The sequence below is a fragment of the Schistocerca americana genome, chromosome 1, assembly GCF_021461395.2.
Source record: "Schistocerca americana isolate TAMUIC-IGC-003095 chromosome 1, iqSchAmer2.1, whole genome shotgun sequence".
Classification (NCBI taxonomy): Eukaryota; Metazoa; Arthropoda; class Insecta; order Orthoptera; family Acrididae; genus Schistocerca; species Schistocerca americana.
In genome coordinates, this window is record NC_060119.1 from 806,086,707 (window position 1) to 806,102,514 (window position 15,808).

A 15,808-nucleotide genomic window follows, 5' to 3' on the forward strand; every position below is an offset into this window, starting at 1 on the left:
CATACTCTCAATAAAGCACAGGGGAACGAATGTGATCAAGAAGTCTCAATAAAAAGCTACGTGGTGCAACACTATACCGATTTTTACGCCGAGTCGGCAACTGATTCGACGGAAAGTGAGCCGCTTTTATCCTACATTCATCCCCCGGTCAATCCGACTGACAACGCCGACCTTGTAGCCAACATAACCGATAAGAAGTATTTACCATAACCAAAAACTGGCCTACAAAGAAATCGGCTGTTTTAGATGGCCTACCCATAGAATTTTATGCTTCCTTTTGTAACGCCAGACCAGAGTTCACCAAAATATGCAATGAATTATTGGAAAACGTACAGATACCATCTCAGTTTACGGAAGGACTGATTGCCCTGATTCCCAAAAACACACGTAGCACTACGCTGAAGTATTTTCGACCACTAACTCTACTCAATTCCGGCTATAAAATCTTCACTTGACTCATAAATGCTAGAATGAAGACGGTACTGCCGAAGGTACTTGGTCCTTATCAAATGAGTGCTGGCCCAGGGAGATCTATGTCAAATGCATTATGTAAATATAGGGATATCACAAATTTCTCTTAGTTATGTAAATGTAACGTTGGTCTCATGCTTATAGACTTTAAAAAGGCATTTGACCGCATCAACCACCACTTTATAATAACCGTAATGCAACAGATGGGGTTCAGTGCTCATTTTATTCACACCACACGCAAATGTATAGTCGGGACTTCCTCTCGAATCAAAATTAATGGCCAACTAAGTTCACCAGTCTCTATTAAGCAATCAGTGAAACAAGGCTGCCCCCTTACTATGGCACTGTACGCAATTGCCGTAGAACCGCTACTGTTAAACCTTCATCACAGGTTACAAGGTCTACAGGTGTTGGGAACGAAAGCCGTGTGTCATGCATATGCTGATGACATCACTGTAATACTTAACACGGAGTCAGAAATTGAAATCCGTTACTGTTAAACCTGCATCACAGGTTACAAGTCGACAGGTGCTGGGAACGAAAGCCGTATGTCATGCATATGCTGATATCAGTGTAATAGTTAACACGGAGTCAGAAATTGAAATCATTCAACAAGTAATCCATGCTTACGTCACTTCTTCTGGAGCCAAACTCAAGGAACACAAATCGAAAATTTTACCTATCGGTCCCCATATGGAGAACATTCAAATAACATGGCTACAAAGGACAGAGAAGACGAACCACTTAGGTATGATTTTAATGTCCAATCCACGAGAGATGACAGTTGCCAACTGGGACCATAAACTCAATATATTCGGGGCTACTCTCCGTGAACACAAAACTAGAACGCTCTATCTGATACAGAGAGCTCTATTGATTAACAGTTATGCCCTAAGCAAAATATATCACATCGCAGAAGTGTTACCAGTACCCAGGGATATAGTGCACAAGATCTTAGCTGCAGCGTATTGGTTTACCTGGAGCGGAAATATCTTTAAAGTGACCATGCCAACTATAGTATTAACCCGCCCCGCTGGCGGTTTGGGCGTCAAAGACATTCAGAAACAATGCACTGCCATATGTATGGACCGTTTCCGCAAAATATTGCAGACATCCGATCCGACAATTGCAAAAAGTTATTCAACAGGTTAGCCCCAACGAGGAAAAAGGCTCGAGTCGATGTTGGTCGCATCAGCGCTCAACTCGACTACGTCCGAACTTACTGCCTGGAAATGAGCTACATTCAAGATACTCCACAGCAGCTTAACACCAGATGGACCTATTACCACCTCACGAGACGTCATAGGCCAAACCCTGTGGGAGCGAAATATCCAGCGGTCAACTGGAGTAACGTCTGGAAAAATATTAACAATCCCATCCTCCACTCCAAAATAGTGTCCACATGGTATGACATTGTAGACGAGAACGTCCCCACAGATAAAAAACTGCACAATATCAAATTGAAGCAGAGTTCATACTGCGAACATTGCCATACTGTAGATACCTTGGCACACATCCTAATCTGCCAATTCCACATATGGCACTGGACTAAGAAAAAAAAAACCTCGCAGCAATTACAAGGACTACAGAATCTGCTATAACACTTAAATAGGTACTTCACTAAGACCGGCGTTTCTTTCCTGAAACAAAGAACAATAGCTGCACTTGAATTGTCGGCCAATTCGCACATTTTGCAATTGCGACTAAACATACGAGTGTAGACGAGTATACACAGTACATATTAGAAGAGCACCATAATCTTAAAAAGAGCCTGAAATAAAAATTTTTGTTTCAAAATTTCTTACTTCATACTGCCGCAATGAAGACGTAATTTTTGGTTGGCGCATAAAGCTAAAGCGCAGCATTTTAATTAAGTTGGTACAAAATTTTTTTTTTGTTAGTGAGCCAAGTCAAGGCACCGCAGGACAACTAATTATGGCAGAAGCCAAAACATGAAAAAAATAAATAAACATACATATAAAACTTAAAAAATAAAAAATAAACAATTTTTTTTCAGAATTGTTTGATTTTCTTTTATTCTGTTTAACGGATATTGGACAGTTTGTTACGACAAGACGATTTATTTAGTTTCTGTTAAACAATGAAAACAATAAAAAAGATGGCATAGTGTTTACTACACCTGCCCGGTAAATAAGAGATCCCAGCTCGAATTAAAAAAATAAAAAATAAGAAAAAATAAATAATAAATGTGCTATAGGATGAAAGTGGCGGTGGCATTATGTTTGTTTTAGTTTTTAAGTTAGATATGTTTTGGGGGTAGTACGGGTGTAGGGGTCAACGCCTGAAGTGGAAGAGGTTTAAAAATCTAAAATAAAAAGTTGGTAGAACACTTGCTCGCGAAAGGAAAAAAAAGTGGTAAAGGGCATGTCTGGAAACCGAGAAGTCGATGGATCGAATTCCAGTCAGACCAGAGGAACTTTCACTCTGCTTTTAATCTAGCCATCAGGTGTCCACTGTGTAAAGAGTCGACACGAACGACATGTGGTTCAGACTTCACGTTAAACTGTGAGTCCCTTTCTCTCGTTAGATAATTCGTGTATATTAGGGACGCTCAGGTCTCTGAAGCCGAAAGAATTGCACCAGGTCCTTCAGCTGCACGAGATAATTACCGTTAGAGCCAACAATATTTTTTGCAATTTTATGACAAATTAAAACTTTGTGCCGGCCGAAGTGGCCGTGCGGTTAAAGGCGCTGCAGTCTGGAACCGCAAGACCGCTACAGTCGCAGGTTCGAATCCTGCCTCGGGCATGGATGTTTGTGATGTCCTTAGGTTAGTTAGGTTTAACTAGTTCTACGTTCTAGGGGACTAATGACCTCAGCAGTTGAGTCCCATAGTGCTCAGAGCCATTTGAAAACTTTGTGCTGGAATGGGACGCGAACCGGGACCTTTGCCTTTCGCGGCGAAGTGCCCTATCAGTTTTTTTGTTGTTGTTGATCTTATTTTGTTCTATATTGTTCGTTGAATTTGTTCGTGGCGTAGGTCCGATGACACTTGTTCAGGTTGTTCATTGATCCGTTCACTCAGTTTTTTTATTACAGAGGGTAGCTAAATCCTCCAACCGAACACGCTGAGCTACCGTGCCGGCTCAGCTGAGCTACCCAATCACGACCCCACCTCACAGCTCTACTTCCGCCAGTAGCTCACTTGTACCTTACAAATGCCACAGGAGTTCCTCCTGCGGAATTTTCGGAACTAGCGGTCCTGGGAGTAAGTCCTGCAAGTTTGGCCAGAGAACTTATGTGTAGTTTGAAATGTAGGAAATGAGGTATCGGTGGAAGTAAAGCTGTGAGGAGGGTTTGTCAGTCGTGCTCGAGTAGCTCAGTCAGAGTCGGGTTTTAGCGGCCGCCCGGATTATTTTTTTCCTTTTTTATTCCTGGCAGCAGCTTAGTACGCTGCTCTTCAGCCTACAGAGTTTTTAAAACATAAGAAGATAATAAACAATAAAAGCAAGAGATAAAACGGTGCCTTAAATTGTAAAACGGAGGAAAATTGTGGAAAGATAAAACATAAAACAAAGGGTGGGCGATGTTAATAAAATACACAGGAAGCAGACAGGTAAAATAGTAGACAGACAATTAAAAAACACGGCGACAGTCTAGTTTCTGTTCGCAAGAGATATAAAAACACACACAGTGACAGTATGATGTCCGTTCGCAACCCTTAGGAAAAGACGCACAACACTTAACGATCACTGGAACACTGCACTAAAAAGTCGGCACGAAGATGACACACCACAGCCAAGGGCAGATTGGGGAGGGGGGGGGGGGGGGCCTGGACAGATGAGCGGGGAAAAAGGGGGGGAGGATAGGAAAAACGAAAGGGGAGGACCGACGGAGGGAGAGGGCTCATAAGGGGGGGGGGGGGCAAGGTGGAAGCGAGAGGGAATGGGGAAAGGCAGAGGAGGGAAATGCAAAATGACTCAGAGGAGACACCCGGAGTGGCCATGCCGAACTTACGCCCGCAAAGCATGTGAGCTCGTTTTTGTTTACACTGCGACTTAGCCTCATTGGCTTCGCGCACTGAGATCATGGCAGCCAAGTTCAGGAAATCGACAGTACGTTTCAACTTTTGTCCCGAGCAGGCCCGACCGAAAGCCTTAGATGTGGAACGTTTCCTCCGTGAGAGGCCGAAGATCCCGCCATCGGAACTTCTGGTGTCCATCTCTCGATTCTCACAAGGGAAACTCCTCACTCCACCCCCTTCAGATTTAGTGGTAAGAGGACCCAGGGGGCAGCCCGTCAAAAACTGAACACAGATCAAGCATGAAAACAGGAAGAAGCTGTACTGGACTGCAAAAAATGAAAGAAAAAAGAAATGGAAACAGTGAACGGTTCAAGAGCAAGAACTGAAATATAGAGCAAGCCTGCAGAGAAATGGTGTCGTGGTCAAGCGGTTACGGTTTTGGACTGTTAAGCGGGCGAGCCCTGTTTAAACCTCCCTCGTGCTATTTTTTTATTCTTCGCTCTTCGCTTTATTCAAATTTGTCTGTGTCGTGGTGTAACGTCCATTTGCAACAGCGAGGTGTAAGTTAGGGATCTATGACGGTTGATTCTCCACCATTACTTTATTAGCAGCCGAAAGGAAGTGGCTTTCGGATGTGAACCTAAAAATTTTGACGACAAGGTGACAAGTCAGCCGAATCCTCCATCGGACAAAATGTCAGGTGTGTCATACACGGCATTAGTGACAGCATGTGTGGTTAAATGGCTCTGAGCACTATGGGACTTAACTTCTATGGTCATCAGTCCCCTAGAACTTAGAACTACTTAAACCTAACTAACCTAAGGACATCACACAACACCCAGCCATCACGAGGCAGAGAAAATTCCTGACCCCGCCGGGAATCGAACCCGGGAACCCGGGCGTGGGAAGCGAGAACGCTACCGCACGACCACGAGATGCGGGCGACAGCATGTGTGTCATATGATAGGAATCTCTTATCGACACACCTAATTTGCACTAGTGATGACTGAGATATGCTTCTTTGCCCGATATAGGTGTTTGTATGATTGTGAATGCGGTTATTCCCAAGGAACGATGAAAACATAATACTTTGTCACATAAGCTGCAATAAATGAACGTAACGCTTTCACAGTCACACAGTTACTGCGTGCTCTGTCAAACTGTATGAGTTTAACGTTTTTGAAGTTGGATTCCATTATTTTGGAAGTCATGACTCCTGAATTGCTTTGTACTAACATAGTTCACACCAGTTTATTTGTTGTTCTCATTACTGTGAGACGTCTATGTGATATCTCGTCTGCTCTTCCTATTCATCACATTTACTTGTGACAGTAACGTATTCTTACCACATGACTTATTCTCTATAACCAATGTATAGTACAACTACCAAGGCTACAGAAAGAGAACAAACATTTCGATGACCGAACTTGCGAAGGTAACGTATTCTTACCATATGACCCATATTCTATAACCATTGTACAGGATGACAACTGCCAAGGTTATAGAGAGAGAACAAATATTTCAGTGACCGGACGAACAGTTCGTAAGGTTGTGTAAAAAATATTTATGTGCATAAATGGCACGAGGAAGTTTGGATCACGGCTCGCCCGTCCGATACCATGACCACTTACCCACGACGCGGTTGCTATTTCAGGTTGCTCTCTATTGCACTTCTTGTTCTTGGACCGTTCATTGTTTCTATTTTGCTTTTTACTCCCAGTCCAGTACACTTTCTTCCTATTTTCATGCTTGATCTATGTTCAGTTTTTGGTGGGCTATCCACTGGTCCATCTTACCACTAAATCTGAGGGGGGGGGGGGGGGGCAGGGGTGCGATGGGGAGTTTCTCTTATCAGTAACACAGCTTACTTTAAAATTATCAATGTTACTGGTTGCGAGGGCGATTTGAACGCGACCAAACAGGGACAAAGAAACACACTGTTCCCGTCATGCTAACGGGTACTTCGGCATAGCCAAAGTCGAACATGCGGGATTAGGCGTTAGAGCTATTCACCTGTTCGAACTGCCATTCGAGGCACCTGAAGAGGCTTTCCGGCCATTAGACGCTGTTCGTGACCATAAGCAGAACGCTGGGCCCACTTCCATACAAGCCTTGTTCTGAACGAGATGCGTCATATCATAATTGTACTGCGCAGCCGTATCACGCCTTATCTGACCATCAGTGGATGTCGGGATATACTCATGTATGTACAATGGACAACTGAGTACTTGTTCTGGGTGTGGATAAGAGGGCCACATCAGATCTGACTGTCTGCAGCGACGGATAACGCAGCTGCCAATTGGAGGAGTGGTACTTCCCTCATCGTCTAAGGTACTTCTAGTCACATATGCGATGGCCCTTAAGTCGCCGCAGGCTTCTCGGCGGCTCTCGGAATCACTTGAACAGCTGACAGCTGATGAATAGTGTTGGTGCTTTTCCCTGAACCGATTGTGGACCAGGTGACTGACGCTGTGGGTTCAGCCATGTTCTCAGTTTCGGTGATTCCTTCGGCTGCGCCCGTGGTCGACGTTGATCTCGAACGTGACTCCTTGGTCGACTCTCTGGTTTTCCCGACGGCGGCCTTTCTGCCTAACCAGCGCGACTCCCTCCCGTCTTCGAATACGGAAGGTCGATTGTGTAAACAACACAAGGAAGCGCCGGACGAGGTCGGAATGGTACTCTTCTCTCTGGCCAGACGATACGCTACCTGCTGAGCAAATCGACGTTTCAGTGTCTGAGACCGTGGACGACGGCGTCGTCAGTGCATCTGTGGAACGGTGGCTCTCGCATCGACAGAACAGAATGTTTGCTGCCTCTGAAGGTCTACCGAAGAAGGAACGATACCAGCCGATCTGGGTGTGTCGGCAGGCGCTGATACATGGATAAAGGACAATGGAGTCATCGCTGGCGTGGAGCGAGGACTATGAAGAAACAGCAGATCCCGTACACCGTTAGGGGGGGTGACCTGATGGTATCAACTTCTGCTGGTGCCCCCGTATCATAGTAGCAACCTGTAGTACCCCACCCCAATAGGGCACGGCTCCACGCATACCGTGTCGCGGCACGGAATGTCAATGGGGTCTGTGCGCTCGTCAGGACCGATCTTCTGAAAGAAATTATATGGGCTTCGGAACTAGACAGTGCAGGAGGTGCATTTAGCAGCGTTACCACTGACAGCAGGATATGACTTCTATGTTTCTCATGGCGATCAATCCGCTGCTCGTGGTCTCACGGTCGATTTCTCACTTCCCGAGCGTGGGGTCCCGGGTTCGATTCCCAGCTGGGTCAGGGTTTTTCACCTGCCTCGAGGTGACTGGATGTTTCTGTTGTCCACATCGTTTATGAAAGTGGTGAGATTGGACTTAGCAAAGGTTGGGAATTTGTCTGGCGCTCATAACCGCGCAGTTGAGCGCCCCACAAACCAATCATCATCATCATCATCATCATCATCATCATCATGGCGATCACCTTGGCCATGGAGTGGCGGTGCGTGTACACGAAGGCGCACTGATTGACGACATCATGTATCTCCCGTCTACCAGAGGTATGGCATTTACCAATCACTCTATGCGTTTTATTAATGTCTATGCGCCTTCTGGTACCGGGCATCGGTGTGAAAGGGCACGATTTTATGCGGAGATTTCCCTCTATTCTTAGGTCAACATGAACACCTTGTGTTTGAAGCGGACTTTAAATGCGTCCTCGGCCGGAATGATTAATACCCGAATTTTACAAAGTGCCAGGAGCTTGGTCTCATTGTTCACGATCTAGCTGTATGGGATACCTGAGAGGTACAGCGTGCAGACGACCCAGAATTCACGTTTCACACGAGCCATTCGGCAAGTCGGTTGGACAGAATTTTTTTTTTCCGTGTGTTCGTTGACAAGGTGCTTGATGTAGAGCGCTGGTCTTTGGTGCTCTCTGATCACTGTGATTACATGTTTACACTCCTCCTTCCCCAACAGGAGGTTTGGAGGAGTCGGGCACCAGAGAAACTCAACACTCAGCATCTTCAGTAACCTGGTAGTCGCCAACGTACCATTGAGATATGCACATAATGCGAACGACGTCTCTGATCCTCCGCATGAGTGGTGGACTGGTGGCTGGAATGTGCCAAACCGATGTTTTCACTGCAGACCTGATAGCCATATCTCGTGCTCTTCAGCATGTCCGATCGTACTCTGGCTAGTCATTTCTTCTCTGTAGTAACTTCTTTAGCAGCTTACAAGCTTTTGACCAGTGCTACCCTTGCCATCCTTTGGCAGCGACCATCCAGGAGTGCATCTATGCCCTGGAACAGTCGAATCGTATAGCGGTGTTTGTCTGGACCCCAAGACACGTTGGAATCCCAGGCAATGAAATTGCTGACAGGCTGGCCAAACAGGCTACTGGGACACGGCTTCTGGAGATCGGCATCTCTGAAACTGACCTGCGTTCGGTATTACGCCACAAAGGAGACTACGAATGTGTGGAAGGCCTCCATGTGGGCTGCATGCAGGGACTCTGTGGTTCTCTGCCGGCTCCTCATCGGCCACGCTTGGGTGACCCACGGCTACCTCCTGCACCCTGAAGACCCATCTCAGTGTCGGTGCGGCGGCAAGTTGACGGTGGCCCCCCAGGGGGTCCACAACTCTTTTGTGGATACGTGCGTAGCGAGCACGGGACCCCGAGCTAATGTGGCCCTCCTTCCTTTCCGGGCTGCATACCCTCCCTTTCCGCATCCTTCCCCGTCCCCCATCTTCGACCCCCCCCCCTCACCTCTGGTTCTTTCCTTCCCTTTCTCCCCCTCTGGGAGTATGGTTTGTGCCTACGACCGGAGACGGACGCTCGAAACTGTTACAAATTCCTTGCTTTCTACACTTGCAAGTCTTCGTCCTTCCTCTGTCCTTCTTTTCCTTCCCTCTTCTCTTTGCCCTTTTCTCCGCTGCGGCGTTTGAGACCCCTCTTCTTTCCTTTCCCTTTCTCTTTTTTCCTCCCTGTGCGTGTCTGAAGGCCGACCCACGCACTTCCATGCGTAGACGGTGACGGGGTAACGCGTAATTCCCCGCCCCGGGTAGACAGGTAGGACACGTACGTACCTCCTGGTAACGGCCAGGCCCAGGGAGGGGTGATTACCCGAGCTGATACCTTCCGAAAGTGCCGATTGGTCCCTCCGTCCGTTTGTCGGGAGGTGTGACCTGAGGTGTGAACACTCACCTAAGGCGGGAGTGCCCTCAGAGAGGGCCCCCACAAGAGAGAGAGCGCCATCGGAGACGCCGGTAATCATGGGGATTCTTCCGCAATGATTTCCTCACCTTCCACTATGTCTGCTCACAAGCGTAAGTTCACTGAGTCTCAGCCACAGACAGTTCTTCCATCGTTGCCACAGTTCCTTGTTGTTTCTCGGTCTGACGAAGGTCACGACTTCTCCATCTGACGAAGGTCACGACTTCTCCACGGTCAACCCTTTCATTATTCAGAAAGGTGTCGACGCAATTGCAGGTCCTGTAAAGTCTTGTTCCAGATTACGGAATGGCACCCTGTTGTTAGAAACAGTCAGTGCCCTCCAGGCACAAAAATTGCTGCGTACCTCACTACTACACACCTTCCCTATCCATGTGGAACTGCACCGTACTTTAAATTCCTCGCGTGGAGTCGTTTATACACGCTCCCTCGATGGATTGTCTGACGAAGAAATTCAGCACTACCTGTCTGACCAGGGCGTAACGGCTGTTCATAGAGTTATGAAAAGGGTTGACACGAACATCATTCCAACCCGCACTGTCTTCTTAACATTTGACAAAGTTAAACTCCCATCCAAAATCAAAGCAGGCTATGAGATAATTTCCGTTCGCCCGTACGTCCCAAACCCTACGCATTGCTATCGGTGTCAGCGGTTCAATCACACCAGCCAGTCCTGTTCCAATCCGGCCAAATGTGTTACGTGTGGCAAGGATGCCCATGAGGGTGCTTGTCCACCTCCATCCCCTCGCTGCATCAACTGTATGGGTGACCACGCTGCTTCCTCTCGAGATTGCCCCGATTTTAAGGACGAAAAGCTCATCCAGGAAATCAGAGTGAAGGAAAAGGTGTCGACCTTTGCTGCTCGAAAATTATTCGCCAGTCGACAGCCCACCGTGCCTCAGACAGGAAAATACAGCACTGTCCTTGCTTCTCCTCAGCCAACAAAGGAGGCGGCCACGCAGACTTGCGACCTCACCTTTAGTGCCACGGTCGTCAGATCGGCCAGCGCAAAGACCGCCCGTTCAACCTCACCACTTTCGCCTGGCTACTCTATGGCTCACCCTTCATCGGGTTCTGCTAAATCTCGAGCCCAAAAGTCAGACACCAAGACTTCGAAAAAAGAGCATACTCGTGAGGATTTTTTACGTACCCCAACTTCACACCCATCGGTTCCTCCTTCATCTAAACATCATACTTCCAAGAAGGCTACAAAGAAACCCAGTTCATCTCCTTCTCCGCCAAGGCGTGTCCCATCTACAGCACCACCTGGCGGAAATCGCCCTCGGCCGTCTTCTGTGTCGCCGAGGCGCACTGCTGGCGGCCGATCAACTGGCCGATCGCTGGTGGTAGGAGCTGCTCCTGAACAACCTATGGATCAGGATCTTCTGCCTTCGGCTGAATGCCATTCCATGCTGTCGGTCGCAAGCTCTGAGCAATCGTTGAGTTGACAGCGACCTTGGTCACATTCCTCCATTTTCTGTTCACCCTATGTCCATTATCCACTGGAATATCCGCGGCATTCGAGCCAATCGGGATGAATTGTCGGTCCTCATACGATCCTACTCGCCGGTCATCTTCTGTCTTCAGGAAACAAAGCTGCGTCCCCATGATCGCTTTGTTCTCCCTCGTTTTCAGTCTGTCCGATATGATCTCCCCTCTGTTGAAGGCACTCCAGCCCATGGAGGACTCATGATTCTTCTCCATGATACCCTCCATTATCACCCAATCCACTTAAACACTTCCTTCCAAGCTGTCGCCGTCCGTCTTTCCTTTTCTGGATATCCCTTTTCTCTTTGTACTGTATACATCCCATCGTCCACACCAATGGCACGAGCTGATCTCCTTCATCTTCTTGGTCAGCTTCCACCCCCATATTTGCTGGTTGGGGACTTCAATGCCCACCACCCGCTTTGGGGATCTCCACATCCTTGTCCACGTGGCTCACTATTGCTAGACGTCTTCCACCAAGCGGATCTAGTTTGCCTCAACACTGGGGTCCCTACATTTTTGTCTGCCTCCACGACAAATTTATCTCATTCGCACCTTGCGGTCGGTGCTGTTCCGCTAGCTCGGCGCTTCGAATGGTTCGCCCTTGATGATACACACTCGAGTGACCACTTTCCATGTGTCCTTAGATTGCAGCCTCAACTGCCATATATGCGCCCGCGACGCTGGAAGTTTGCCCAAGCCGATTGGACACTTTTTTCGTCTCTAGCGACATTCGATGACCGTCACTTTCCCAGCGTCGACGATGAGGTCAAACACATTACCGACGTTATTCTTACAGCTGCGGAACGTTCAATACCACGCACCTCCGAATTGCCCCGGCGCCCCCCAGTTCCTTGGTGGAACGAGGCATGCCGTGACGCAATACGTGAGCGGCGACGTGCTCTCCGCGTTTTCCGCCACCATCCTACTTTGGCCAACTGTATCCGCTATAAGCAGTTCCGTGCACGATACCGTCGTGTCATCCGCGATAGCAAGAAGGCAAGCTGGAAATTCTTTATTAGCTCATTTAACACCTTCACTCCCTCCTCGGAAGTTTGGAGTCGGCTTCGACGGTTCTCAGGCGCGCCTAGTTTCTCCCCGGTCTCTGGGCTCACTGTCGCGCATGATACATTAGTGGACCCCGTCGCAATTTCTAACTCATTGGGTCAGCACTTTGCTGAGATTTCGAGCTCTTCAAATTACCCGCCAGCGTTTCTCCCGAAGAAACGTGCAGCGGACGTGCGACATCTTGCTTTCTCCTCTCAAAATCGCGAAAGCTACAATACTGTTTTCCCCATGCGGGAACTACAACATGCACTCTCTTCTTCTCGCTCCTCCGCCCCAGGACCGGAAGGTATCCACGTCCAAATGTTGCTGCATTTATCAACCCATAGTCTGCGTTACCTCCATCGCCTTTATAATCGAATTTGGACCGACAGTACTTTTCCCAGACGATAGCGGGAAGCTATCGTCGTTCCTGTTCCGAAACCTGGAAAGGACAAACATCTCCCCTCTAGCTATCGCCCCATTTCTCTCACGAGTAGTGTCTGTAAGGTTTTGGAGCGTATGGTGAATTACCGTTTAGCTTGGTGGCTGGAATCCCGCAGTCTTTTAACACCTGCCCAATGCGGATTCCGAAAGCATCATTCTGCAGTTGACCATCTTGTTGCTCTCTCCACTTATATCATGCACAATTTTCTCCGGAAACGCCAAACAGTAGCAATATTTTTGATCTGGAGAGAGCATACGATACCTGTTGGAGGAGAGGCATCCTCCGCACACTGTTCTCTTGGGGCTTTCGAGGTCGGCTGCCCCTTTTTCTTCGCGAATTTACGGCAGAGCGCAAATTTAGGGTGCGGGTGAACACTACTCTCTCCCGTACTTTCTCCCAAGAAAACGGGGTACCCCAGGGCTCCGTGCTGAGTGTTGTACTGTTTGCCATTGCCATAAATCCAATTATGGATTGTCTCCTTCCTGATGTCTCGGGCTCCATCTTTGTGGACGATTTTGCGATCTACTACAGCTCTCAACGGACCAGCCTTCTTGAACGACGTCTTCAAGGATGTCTCGATCGCCTCCACTCTTGGAGCATCGAAACCGGCTTCCGTTTTTCTCCCAGTAAGACCGTTTGTGTTAATTTTTGGCGACGTAAGGCGTTTCTTCCACCCTCCTTACATCTAGGTCCTGTCAACCTTCCGTTTTCAGACGTCGCTAAATTCTTGGGTATTATGTTTGACAGAAAACTGTGCTGGTCCTCCCATGTATCCTATCTTTCGGCTCGCTGTCTGCGATCCCTCAACACCCTCCGTGTCCTGAATGGTACCTCCTGGGGAGCGGACCGAGTGGTCCTTCTCCGCCTCTATCGCGCCTTAGTGCGCTCGAAATTGGACTATGGAAGCATAGTCTACTCCTCTGCTCGGCCGTCTATTCTTCGGCGTCTCAACTCTATCCACCACCGTGGATTACGTTTAGTGTCTGGAGCTTTTTACATCAGCCCTGTGGAAAGCCCTTATGCTGAGACTGCCGAACCTCCGCTGTCCAATCGGCGAGCAGTCCTTCTGAGTCGTTATGCTAGCCATCTGTCATCCATGCCTGCTTATCCAGCCCATGACATTTTTTTCGACGCCTCCTTTGATGTAGAATACGCAGGCCGCCCCTCCTCCCTACTACTACCGGGAGTCCGCTTCCGTCAACTGCTCCATTCTCTTTCCTTCCGCTTTCCTAAAACCTTCTTGACAACTTGGGGTACAGCACCGTCTTGGCTCCGTCCCCGGATCTGCCTGCTCCGTGACCTTTGTCGATTTCCCAAGGAAGGTACCACTTCACTTGTTTATCGTCGGGCATTTGCTGCTCTATGTGCACAAATGACAGAAGCCACATTTATATACACCGACGGCTCGAAAACATCGTTAGGTGTAGGGAGTGCCTATATTGTTGGCGACACCCCAAATCACTTTCGGCTTCCCGACCAGTGTTCGGTTTATACTACTTAGCTTTACGCTGTTCTCCAGGCTGTCCACTACATCCGCCGCCATCAGCGGATACAGTACGTTATCTGCTCAGATTCTCTCAGCTCTCTCCTCAGTCTCCAAGCTCTTTACCCTGTGCACCCTCTGGTCCACCGGATTCAGGACTGTCTGCGCTTGCTCCACCTGGGGGGCGTCTCGGTGGCGTTCCTCTGGCTCCCAGGACACGTTGGTATCTGTGGAAATGAGGCGGCCGATATTGCAGCCAAGGCTGCAGTCTCTCTTCTTCGGCCAGCTACTCAATCGATTCCCTTCGCCGATCTACGGAGCGTTTTATGTCGTCGTGTTCTTCATTTATGGCACGCACATTGGTCGACACTTCCCCATAATAAATTGCGGGACGTGAAAGCTCTTCCTTGTGCTTGGACCTCTTCCTTCCGAACGCGTCGTCGGGAGGAGGGAATTTTAACTAGACTCCGGATAGGGCACTGTCTTTTTAGCCATCGACATCTTTTAAGCGGCGATCCTCCCCCACTCTGTCCCCACTGCTCTCAGCTGTGGACGGTAAGACACCTTTTAATTGAGTGCCCCTATTTTAATCCGTTACGCTCCCGTCTACAGCTATCGCCTGATATATCGTCGATTTTAGCAGATGACACGCGCTCAGCCGATCGCGTTCTCGAGTTTATTAGTGCCAGTGAAATGACGTCAGTCATTTGAAGCTTTTTTGGGGACAAACACCCCTTTCTGTAGTGGATTTTTAAGCCTTCCTTCTGCTTTTCGTTTCTCCAATTTTATGACTTTCGTTCCCATTGCCGCTGGTTTTTTACTGTTTCCTAAGTCACAGACCGGGCGCTAATGACCATAGCAGTTTTGCGCCCTAAAACAAAAAAAAACAAAAATAAAAAATTGACGGTGGCCCACATTCTGTTGCACTGTCCTACTTTGGCTGCCCCGTGACGTAATCTTCAGTTACTGGATTCGTTACCGTTACTTTAAGCTGGCAACACCTCATCGGCTGATTTAGTTTTACGTGTCATAAGTGAGCGGGGTTGGGCGGGGGGGGGGGGGGGGGGGGGTTGATGGGGTGGTGCTGGGGAGGTTATCGTCCTATCTAATTTTTGGCGCATGTCCTTTGTCACTCTGTGTTCTCTACCCTAGTGCTTTTAGGATGGAGGTTTTTTATTCTCGTGATCAGCCAGCCACGGTCATCTGCTCTCTTTTTCTTGTTTCTCTCTGTGGTTTTATTGCCCCATTTTGTCCATTGTAGTGTTCGTTCAGTTTTGTACAGTAAGTCTCGTTTGTTTTATTCTTTCCCTCGTGAACTTGTTTTATAGGGACACGGGACCGATGACTAAGCAGTTTGGTCCCTTCCTCCACACTCCCTGCTTTAAAGCAACCAACCGATGCTCCGTCGCACATTCATCATTTACGACAGGCAGGTCGCCGCTTGTCACAGACACACTACAGACATTTCAGCACCCTCCGCGACCTTGATGACTAGCCACCTTCCCCAGAAGTGCAAACTGAACGCAGTACGTTTAAGGATTGAACAGAAGGGAGAACCGATAGAGGTACTCTAAGTACCCTCCGCCACACACCGTCAGGTGGCTTGCGGAGTATGGATGTAGATGTAGAAGGAGAAACTATCAGCAAATACTCGTCGGGAATTACA